General features: G+C 42.3%; 1 pseudogene; it reads right to left on the minus strand.

Annotated features, from left to right (window-relative positions):
- The window catches only part of LOC106631890, a 32,291-nt pseudogene extending 23,905 nt beyond the window's left edge, over positions 1–8,386 (minus strand).
- Between the last annotated feature and the right edge of the window lie 2,430 nt (positions 8,387–10,816).

The following is a 10,816-nucleotide window of genomic DNA, read 5'->3' on the forward strand; positions in this document are numbered from 1 at the left end:
AGTGGGTTAAGACAGGCAATAGGTAAATTCAAACACTGGTGGCATTCCCTTGGCTGTCAGCCAAGTATAAAACTATTACATATTGTTGCTAGATTTGTGTAAATAATCACCAGCCTTCCTCTGAAAAACAATTGCACTCCAGCAATGTTTGGGATAGCATTTCTAGGATTCTATGATTTTGCAATAACTAAAGTTCTGAAGAGTATCACCTTCCAACAGAATCTGCCTTCTGAAAATTATACACCACCATTATTTTTTTCTAAACGAATATGACTTAAGAAAGTTTTTCCATGTCTCTATTCGGCAAAAAAAAAGCTACAAAAGACTTTTAAAAAATCAATTTCACCTACTTCAGTGAGGTAAGCACAGAGATTTAAGCTGGCATATAAAGTAAACTAGTGTTGCCATAACATAGATCACACCAATACATATCTGATCCATGGCTGATTCAAGTCAGTTGAAGTTTACACTCCAAATGCGAACAACTGTGTTGAAAGAAATGGTTTTTTATGCCCCAATGCTACTGTCCAGTCCCAAGCCACAGAGATGACCCAGACCCAGGGCAGCCCATAGCAAGCTGGATCCATATCAGAGCTGCCTGTTGGGCTGCATTCTGGCTCTGAGCCTCTTGTAGCCACCTTCTCCTGTTTCTTTCCTTAATCCTTGTCAACAACAAAGACATTTGCTGGCTGCTGCAAAGATAGTCTTACTTCTTGTTCCTGTCATAAAGGCATGGAACAAAGTTTGAGTTACAAGCATTAAATGTGAGTTGCTGAAAACTGTGAATTCATAGTCTTTTATGATTTCTGGAAGGTTCATCAGATTGAGTTTTGCTTTGGAGTCCAAATGTATCAAAAGCTGTTTATGTTACCAAATGCCAGAATACACAGATGGCATCCATTTAACTGAGTAGGTTTTTCCTATTGGTTATGGACATTTCATGATATCAATCTGACATCTTCAAGCAGCATTAATCTAAATTTTACCTCTTTCTTAAGGTAAATAGGTGTTTGGCCAAGTCCTTCTGCCCTTACTTTTATGAACTAACTTCACTCTAACTGCTAACATATAAAGAGCATACTGTTGAATCTATGATGTTTCATTTATTATTTCAGATTAAGAGTTCTTGAAAAGCCTAATAAATTAATTTTATCATTTTGGTAATTCCAAATGCAGTACCCCAGCCATATGCATGCCACACTGTAATTTTGAGAGAAAAAAGAAAAAAAAAAGCAACATGCAATCTCCTAAAATATAAAAGATAATGGAAGAAATGAGGACCACACCTCTATAAATGTGTTCTTTGGCATAGACTGTATTTGTTGATGCATGGTATTGATCTAAACCAACCTGAAATTATTCTTCAGAAGGGCTGAACCCAGCCATCTTTTCCTTCAGATGGTCTGGAAATATACCTATGGAAGATGGCTGAATTTCACAGTGATCCCTGGAGCCTGAGCTATATTTAGAATAATAGGATTATGTTATTACAACTCTAGCTGTGATAGGACTGAAGAAGGTTACTTAGACCCTGTGGCTACCCTGCTAAATAGAAGAGAGCCAGGAGTTAATCCTCAGTGCTGAGGCTGAGTGGGTAAGCACAGACTGATCCATGCTGCACAGCTCTTGTCCCTGTGACTTACCTCATCCCATGTGGTGCCAACGTGGTCCAATGGAAAATGCTTCTTTTTATGTGTTTCTGACCAGTTCAAGATGCTTGAAGTAATTTATAACCCATGTTGCAGCGTGCCAGGGTGGTGGCTTTGTAGCATGAAACTGCACATGTGTACAGGATGTGTGGGGCTGTAAAACATGCTGGGATAGCGTTGGGAGGTTGTGAAGGATGGAAGAAGCCACACTTTGTGCAGTGTGCCCATACTGCCCTGGGTGTGTTAGTTTGCACAGGTGAGCCCAGGCCCTGGTGAGAGCTCAGCAGCCAAGTCCATTCCCCATTGAATTCAGCTGCGAGCACAGTGCAGCTCACAAAGGTCTACAACCCTCCACAGCTCAGCCCCAGATTTACTGCCTGTTTTGGTGTCCAAAAACCTGAAAAAAGTGGCCAAACATTGGCCTTCCAGGTGCTCTTCTGGTTAGAGGTTGGCATGTGTAGGTCAGGATTCTGAAGAAACAGGTTTGATTGAGGAGACTCTTCATGCTGACAAAAAAAGCACTGCTCCCTTTTTGAGGCAGGCAAAACACCAGGACTGGGGAGAAACCTTTTATACCAACACTGGGCAGAGCTACTTGGGACTTCAGAATCCTGCAGGAACATTATGATTCCCTCCTGCCAAAGGCAGTCACTTGTGTTGGAGAAGGAAGTAAACTACTTGTGCAGGACATTCTGCAGCCATTTCCAGACCAGTAAAGGCAATTCCCAGGGAGCAAAGGGGTTTTGGTAGCATTCCCAGATATTCCAATGAACAGCACAGCACATTGCCAGCAAGTTCCTCAGCAAACCTAGCCAAAGCTCTATTATTGATCTTGAATGTCGTCCCCTTTTCCCAGCAAGACACTGGAAATAGCATAAGGCTTTCCATTACTTGGCAGGGCAGCCTACAGACACAGCAGGGAAGTACCATGGGACTCATCACATGGCAGAGACAGATGGGCTCTTCCTGCTTTTTACCTCCCTTCCCTTTGCCTTCACTGACTTGAACACCCTCCTCTCTTTCCGTGGCAGACTAAGCCTCAGGGATATTGCAGGGCTGCAGTTGGTAGCATTGATGTCATGGCCATGCCAGCTCCTCTAGGCTAAAGTTTGGCAGAGAAACCAGAGAAACCATTCTAGCTGAGTCCTATAATCATAAAATCATAGAATCATAGAATATTCTGAGTTGGACAGGACCTAGTAGGATCTTACACAAAGTCCCACATTTTCGGTGTGAGATTTGCAACAAGCCTTTTAGATAACCACACTGGGGTTTTAGCATCTCCATGCACAAGCAGGAGTGCAGGGGATGTTGGTTTGGACTGGTCCCTCAGTGTCTTCCAGTGCAGAGCTGGATGCCAAAGGCTCCTCCTTGGTACTGAAGGAGGTGGAGGCCGAGTTACAGCTCTGAGGGATCGCTGTAGGTGTCAGGTAGGGCTGCCTGTCTCAGTGGCATGAGTGTGGGCCACTGCTATGGAGATAATGTCTCATGATAATCTTTGGGAGAATGACATGGGAAAGAACTTCTACTCTGTCTCCTGATGAAAGCATGAGGTACTCAAGTTTGATTCCAAAATATCTTGGACCTATCATGCTAACCATAAGCATGCTACAGCTATGGACCAAGAATGACATGAACAACATTACCTTGCTTCCTGATAGTAATTCCCTCCTCTTTTTGTCACTGATAAATCTTTTCTTGATCAGTGCCATGGGGCTGCTTCAGGGAATTTAGGGAATACAAATCAAGGGGTGTTTGCCTCAGGACCAGCTTGAGGCACTTCTCCTGAACTCAGTGCCCCCCACTGAAGCCTAATCTCCATCCCCTGGGTCTCATTTTCAGATATGCTCTCTGGCCCCAGGAGACATTTTGCATAGTTTAAAAATTAGCACTCGGTCTGAAGATGGGAGAGTTGCCAGCTAGTCCAGCAGCACTGAACTCATCCCTTTTTCATTCTGCGTGGCTCAGTGCTCCACCTTCCAGGAGCAAATGATACACTTTCATTTTCAATATTTTCCCTGTTCTTGTCTTATTGACCTGTTCTTTCCATTGAATTTTATTCCTTCTTGTGCAGAGCTCTGCCCTGCTGCAATGAGATGTGTGACTTAACTCTTCTACGGCTCTTTCTGTTTGGTTTTTCTTGTTTGTTTGTTTACTTTTTTAAATTTTAATTTAATCTTTACGAACCAAATGGATGGGTAGAAGGAAAAAAGGAGGAGAAGGTAAACACAGGGCTGATGGGACACTGAGAAGGAAGATTAGGGAAAGCAGAGTCAGATTAGCAGCCAGCAGCCAGAAGTCAGCTGATGTAGGTTGTTTACTTCACTGCTGTCCCGGCTGTGAATAAGGTCATGAGGTGCATCCTCTGGGCTCTTCACTGTTTTTGCTTTGCTTGTGCTGCCTCTAAGTTAGTTTAATCTCTGGAAGGGCTTTTTCTGTTGTCTAGGGGTCGCTGCAACCAGACAGAGGGTGAGAAAGAGCCCATTCAAGTCCCTACATTACATGTTTAATCATTGTTTCCTCTAACACAAGGCTTACAGCTGCAGGCACACTTTCCATTTTATGCCCTTGGGCCACATATAATCCTTCACATTGCAGGTGACATTCAGGCATTTAAATTACAGCTCTCTCTCCTGCCTTGCAGACTGCAATGACTTTCTTGGCTTTAGAGTGTTTGCTGTCCAGATGGTTCCTGTCAAATAAGAAGCAGGTGGTATCACCAACATGTTGTTTGCCTTTACATTTCTTCAGAAAAACAGGATATAATTTCAAAATATTCTTAAGCTTGATGGTCTATATTATTTAAAGGTGTTTCAGTCCTAGATAATTTACTAATCTCTATGGGAGCTGGGAAGAGAGAGCCTTGAAATAGTCTCTGCACAGTTTGAAGACAACTATTTCTCATTTTCTTTACCCCACGAACTGTCACAGCCCTGATGAGCTCAGCTCCCACCTCAAATAATTGCCATTATTTCTTCTTCCATTTAAATCTCTCTCCAGCATTCCCTCCACTAGATGGTACTAGGGCAATACATTATTCTTCACAGGCTTTCCCAGCCATGATAACCATAATAACAGTGTCCCTGCATACAGAAGGAGAAAAGGGTCAGACTTGTTGTAGTGCAAGAAACTTCTATTGAAGACCATTAAACTTTAGAGATGATATACTCAAAATTTAACAAAGAAAACAGGTGGCCTGAGCAAGTATAGCTTGTTTTGCATCTATTACAACAATCTTCAATGGCACATATCATACTTACTATTCTATTTTTGTTTTCATTTGTCCTCTAAGGGCTTATATAATTGAGAATATTGATACTGCAAACAAATTGTAAGCATTATGCTAAAATTAGATCATATCACTATCTTTAGGCAAAAGTTACCATTTAAAAAAAATATTGTTTTGCCTGCGCTTGCCAACACATATATTATTTGCTGCTGTTTCTGGCAAAGCCAGGCAAACCTAACACCTGCAGCTTATGTAGCTGAATCCAGTATCTCATTGGTGCCACTGGCAGCCAGCAGCCCAGTAAATGAAAGTGCCTGTGCACTTCACAATATCAAAGTGTCTTACACGTTTTAATATTGGGACTTTTCTGCTTTTGGGACTTTTTTCAATTGGAAGGCTAAGTGAGAGTGCTGAGAGATGAGTGAATCTACATATTCACTGTTGTATCAGGATTTTTCTGTCCTGTGCTGAGTGTGGTACCTTCTTCCACAGGCCAGGGTTAAAATCAATGTCTATTTGGTTTGTAAGATCATGAGAGGAGGTAGATTACATTTTGCCATTCCTCCTCTAAGAAAAACAGGATTGCAATAAGGTTTGTACAACTTGTGCAGCAATAAAGGAGCAGGATTCCCAGGCTGGGCTGGAGACTCTGACAGCTCATCTGATGAGCACAGAGCTGTTGGAAAGAAAAAAAATGAAATCAACATCTAGCTGCTAGGGCATGCTGGTATGTCTCTTGGACTTTCAAACCCACGATTCACTAAATTTATTTTTTTTTAATGAAAATTTTGCAGCCTCTTTTTTCTGTGTGTAACTGGAGGATTTAAAGCATTTTATATACTTTCTTCTCATATCCCCTGGCTGCAAGAACTCCCTGACCTTTAAAAAAAGAACATTAGAAGAAACAAATTGAAAAGATAATGTACTTTTCACATTATCTATTTCTTGTACATCTAGGAGCTTTTGGTGGTCATTAGTGTTACAATAATCTATGACATTCGTCAGGAAACTTCAGGTTGGCAGTATCCATCTCTGGACAAAGTGTACACAAGAAAAGGGAAAAAAAAGGGATTTTCATTGATTGTTGATTTTCCTATACAGATGTACAAGACTGTGTGAGCTTTCTATTAGATATTTAAAATTCTTTACAAATCCATTTCCTACAATTGATCTTGTTATTTTAGTGTACACATTTCAGAATTCTATTAACAAAGGTTAATTTATTAATTCTTAAAAGAATCAAGAATTCTTTTAAGAAAATTCCCTGCTTCTTGAAGGAAGACAGTTTAAGTTAGTTCCTCCACCAGCATTAAAGCAAGATTAATTTTTCCTTTACTTCCCTTTTTCAAAACTGGTACCATTTTCATGCATGTAAAGAGCTTTTCTGCATGCTAACAACTCTTTACTTTCTAATGAACCTATGACTGACAGAAGGTTGAGCTTTTCTTTCCTCCCACTAATACCACCATTGTATGTGTCTTGTTAACCAGTATTGTGTATCAGTCACAAGCTGACTCCTTTGTGCCTTTGTAAAGTATCAATTTAGTCAGCATTATCTGCTGGGGAGACAATGCAGCCCGTGAACGTGAACACAGAAATGCTGTGGCATTGTAACCCCTAAAAACACTGGTCAGGAGCCCTGGAGGCCGGGAGGTGGCCGGGCTGCAGCCAGAGAGCTGCTGGCCATCAGCAGCTGCAGGGTCCAGGGAGCAGATGGGCAGCCAGCAGTGGACAGGCTGCAGGGACAGGCCAGGGCTCAGGAGTGGCCAGAAGCTCAGGCAGGGTCCTCGTGCTGGCTGCTGGTTGGGTGACTTGGCTGGGAAAACACCTCAGCCCTCCAGATCTGCCTGCCAACCTGCCCGTGGCTTGACTACGCTGATATTTGGCCGCACTGACACATTCGCGGCATCTATTTTGTTTTTTTGCCTGATCAGGTTTTTCCAGTGGTAAACTGATTTCTCTGCTTTTACAAAACAACACCAAATTTTGCAGCTCAGCTGCTGGACCCTGCATTCCTTGAGGAGTCTGTGGCTCTGCATACCTGCAGATGTGAGTTAGCTTCCCATTGGCCTCCAGGTAGACTTTAAAGGGGGAGGTCAGACCAATGCAGTCTCTCCTTTTATGTTTTCCTGCCTGGCCGATGGTCAGCAGAAACACCCAACCCCCATTGCACTGGAGAAGGGGAGGGCAGTGGCTCTGTGGGGTTTCTGTGTCTTTGGATGAAATTGTCCCTTTGTTAGTCCAAAATAGCTCAAATTGGGCAGCTTTCCAAGCATGCAGTGAAAGACTTCTGTTTGAGACAGTGCTTAGAGAAGGCTGAGGATGGAGGGCTGAAAAAGAGGTGCCCGACTGGCTGGGTTCCCACCGGGGTGATTAATGTAATGTTGCTGGGATTTTACTGCATTATTAATGAAGTGCCAGGGTGCCTGGAGCACTGGAAAAACATCTCAGAAAAATTATTACTAAAAATCTGAATTGGTGCATTGGATAACCTTTCATATTACTTTTTTTTTTCTTGACCATAGAGTCCTTATCATGCCAGGGGAAGCCTATAAATAACAACCAGAAAGGGTAAGACTAGACAGGCTGCTGCTCCCTCCACCTCCCCAGGTAGTGGTGGCCCCACTGGCAGTGGGCTGGGTGTGCCAGGAGTGCAGGGGAGCCGTGCCCGGGGGCAATACACAGGCTTAGGCATGCACCCAGCCCCTCTGCATGCTCTGCCAAAGCCTGGGGGGCCAGGGAGCTGATGCCTGTGGAGTTCTGCTTTGCAGAAGAGTATAAACATCTGACAGGGAATAGCTTGTGCTGGTTTAGGGCTGTTGTTTGCATTGATGAAGCCTGTATCTAGGATGATCAGTGTGAAATATCTCTACTTCCCCCCACCACCACCACCCTCCAAGCTGTTATCTCCTTTTTTATTGGCATTGTCATGCACTTTTTTCTTTTATTTTCTTCTAAATTCTTAACTCCTCAGATCTGTATTTTAGTCATCTCTAGTAGCAACTGCGTGTTTGTTTTGAGGAGAGGATTTTTTCTTGCTTTTTTTTTTTTTTAAACTACTGTGCTTTAAACCAGCCTTGCCTGCCTAAAGCTTCCAGTTGCTAAGCGACTTTTCCCCTCCGCCCTTCGCGCAGCCCGGTTGCCATAGCGCTGCCAGCCTTGGCTATCAAGTAGCAGAGAGCAGTCATTACTCAACGAGGAAAAAAAAAAAAAACAAAACAAAACAAAACAAACCCCACGGAAATCCAGGGCTGCACGAGCCAATCCAATCAACATTTTCTTCCCTTTGTAATTCGCGTCGCCAGCCGGCGGGAGCATCCCTGCGCGCATCGCGGCCGCTGCGCTGTTTTCTAGCGGGAGTTTTTGGCTCAGCCTCTGCGTTAGGCAGGACGGACTGCAGTGCTGACTCACGGACACCTGTGACGTCGGCCATGGCAGCGACGGATCGAGGAGGATGTGCTTCCCGGGGAGCTGCTTGGCGTACCTGTGCGGCGGGTGTCGCCCCCATCCGCGGCTGCCATCCACCCCGTTCCTTAGGAACCAGGTGATTCACGGGGCAGCGCTTTTATCTCGTGACATTTTTTAGCAACAAGAACATCCTAGGCGCATAAAATGTGTGGGATACCATCAAAGACTAGAAGAATGCACACTGGTTAAAAATTAGCTTTTCTTTTCAAATCCACTCAAAAATTGTGTGAAGGATCATGTCCAAAGAAATAGACTCTTCCATTTTTTAAAGTAAAATCATATCCCTGGTGGCTTGGGTAAGAGAAAATTTAATGTCAGCACAAAAATACAATAAAAAAGGCGATAAACCTGACACCTTTCTGCTCTAAAATTGTGAGCTGTCTCGTCATCAGTTTACTGATTATCAGACTTTACCAGCTGGATGCTATAGGGCAATATGATGATCTGGTGTCTCTAGTGAGCCATGCCATCCATCATAACCAGTCAAAAAAAAAAAAAGGTATTTGGCTTTTGTATAAAAACAAAAATGTGCAGAATAAAAACACCTGTTAATAAAGAATTTGGTGGTATAGAATTACCTGTGGGAGAATATAAATCACATGAGTTACATTTGAATTGATAGTAGGGGGAAAGAGACTTTTCTACCAGTAAGTGTTGCAAGCAGTGGTTGAGTTGGACTTGGAATAATTTCAGTTGTTCTGCGACTCTAGTGTCCATTAATCACAGCACCAGCCTCCACCTCAGGTTGTCAGTGTAAAGCCTCTCTTAACATCCAGGGAACTTTCTTCCCACATTCTGTAGTCGGTGAGTTATTGTGATAATAAATGCAGCAAGGAGCTAGACTCCCTGTCCTTACATGCCCTTCCATTTATCCAATCCAGCATCTGCCTATTTGAACAAGTGCATCAGATACAGGCAGTGTGCCAGCTATTAAAATGTTAAACCTACTGCCACGGAGCTGCATTGTACATTTTGTTTTTCCCTTGTCCTTGAAAAGGACTCACTCCTGAACTAATAGGCGTGTGCTTAATGGTTCCTTGTCTTAAATTCCCTATTTACTTAACTATCTCTTCCCTGATTTGGTACTTTGTATTCCCTTCTCTTCATGCTGTTCATGGGAACATTAAATACCATTCTGCAAGGAAAGTCATTTAAGACACAACCTTTGTCAACTATATGGAAAACTGATTTCAAAGCCCATTTCTACTCTGATGAAGCATGCAAATCAAATATTTTGAGGGGTGGGAAAAGGATTATTTTTAAAGTTCCTTTTTTTAAAATAGAGATGCTTTTGTTCTTAGGAGCTGATACGGCATACCTTCAGCTGGGGGCCCTGTGGCTGGGGTTAGATATAGCTTAGGTTTGAATAAATTCACTGTTTTTTACTGAAAAAATGGTGGTTCTCAGCTTTACTTTCTGTTGTTCTAAGGGAACTCGGGACTTGAGAACGGCTATGATCAATAAATTAGGAATTGAAGGTCTACCATAAACCACAGACCTTTTTGTTCTGGAAATATTGATTTAAGGGAAAGTATTGCCAGATTTATTATGTGAAGATGCTTGCATAATCACGGAACTTAGGTGACAAACCTTGTTCTCAATTAGATTGCTTTAGCTCTAGGCTTCATTTCATCCAGAAGAGAAATTACTGGAATAAAGGTTAAATATCCAAATCAGAAATATTATTGCCTGTGTTCCTTTATGTTTGAAATGGTAATAAAACAAATTGAACATTAACCTAGTAGGACCAAGGCATTTCTATTTGCATGGTTTTGACATCTGAATTGGGCAATAACTTCTCCATGTTGAAATTATGCAGTGGCTGTTAGTCAGTCTTTCATTTCCTCAAGCATTTGTGCACAGATTACATCCGCATATTATATTTTATTATGAGTCATTAAAATGCTAATCAACAAAAGTACACTACCACAGTTCCAGGAGAGATCTACATTGTTAAATGGGTCTCCATTTTGATACCTTTCTCGTAGCAAACACAACACATCCACTGAAATCCACCTCAACAGCTTCCTTTTGAAGTCTACAACATTCACATTCTGCACTGCCAGTCTCCTTGTACCTGCTTTGCACTTCCGATTTCTTTCTGGTTTCCTAACCTTCTCTCCCTACACCCACCAACCTATTCTCAAGGTAAAATCACTGTCATGGTTAAGGTGTTTCCATGAAGCTGCCTCCTCTGCTGTCTGACTCCTGTACTTCACCTCCCTGTCACACTCGCACGACTTTTTTCTCTGCTCACATAAATCCTTTGATTTCTGCTTTTCCTCTGTCAAGTCCAGACCTGTTTTTCTTGTTCTGGTATTTTCTCTTCCTATCTGACTCTTCTCTCTGATCCTCTACTAATTTATCTTCACTACAAAGTACCTCCACACATCTAATTTTTCAACAATTGCTATCATCATCATCCATAAATCTGGAAAGTCAAGATATCAATTTGACCAAATAGTACATT

Source organism: Geospiza fortis, unplaced genomic scaffold (genome assembly GCF_000277835.1).
Source record: "Geospiza fortis unplaced genomic scaffold, GeoFor_1.0 scaffold84, whole genome shotgun sequence".
NCBI lineage: Eukaryota > Metazoa > Chordata > Aves > Passeriformes > Thraupidae > Geospiza > Geospiza fortis.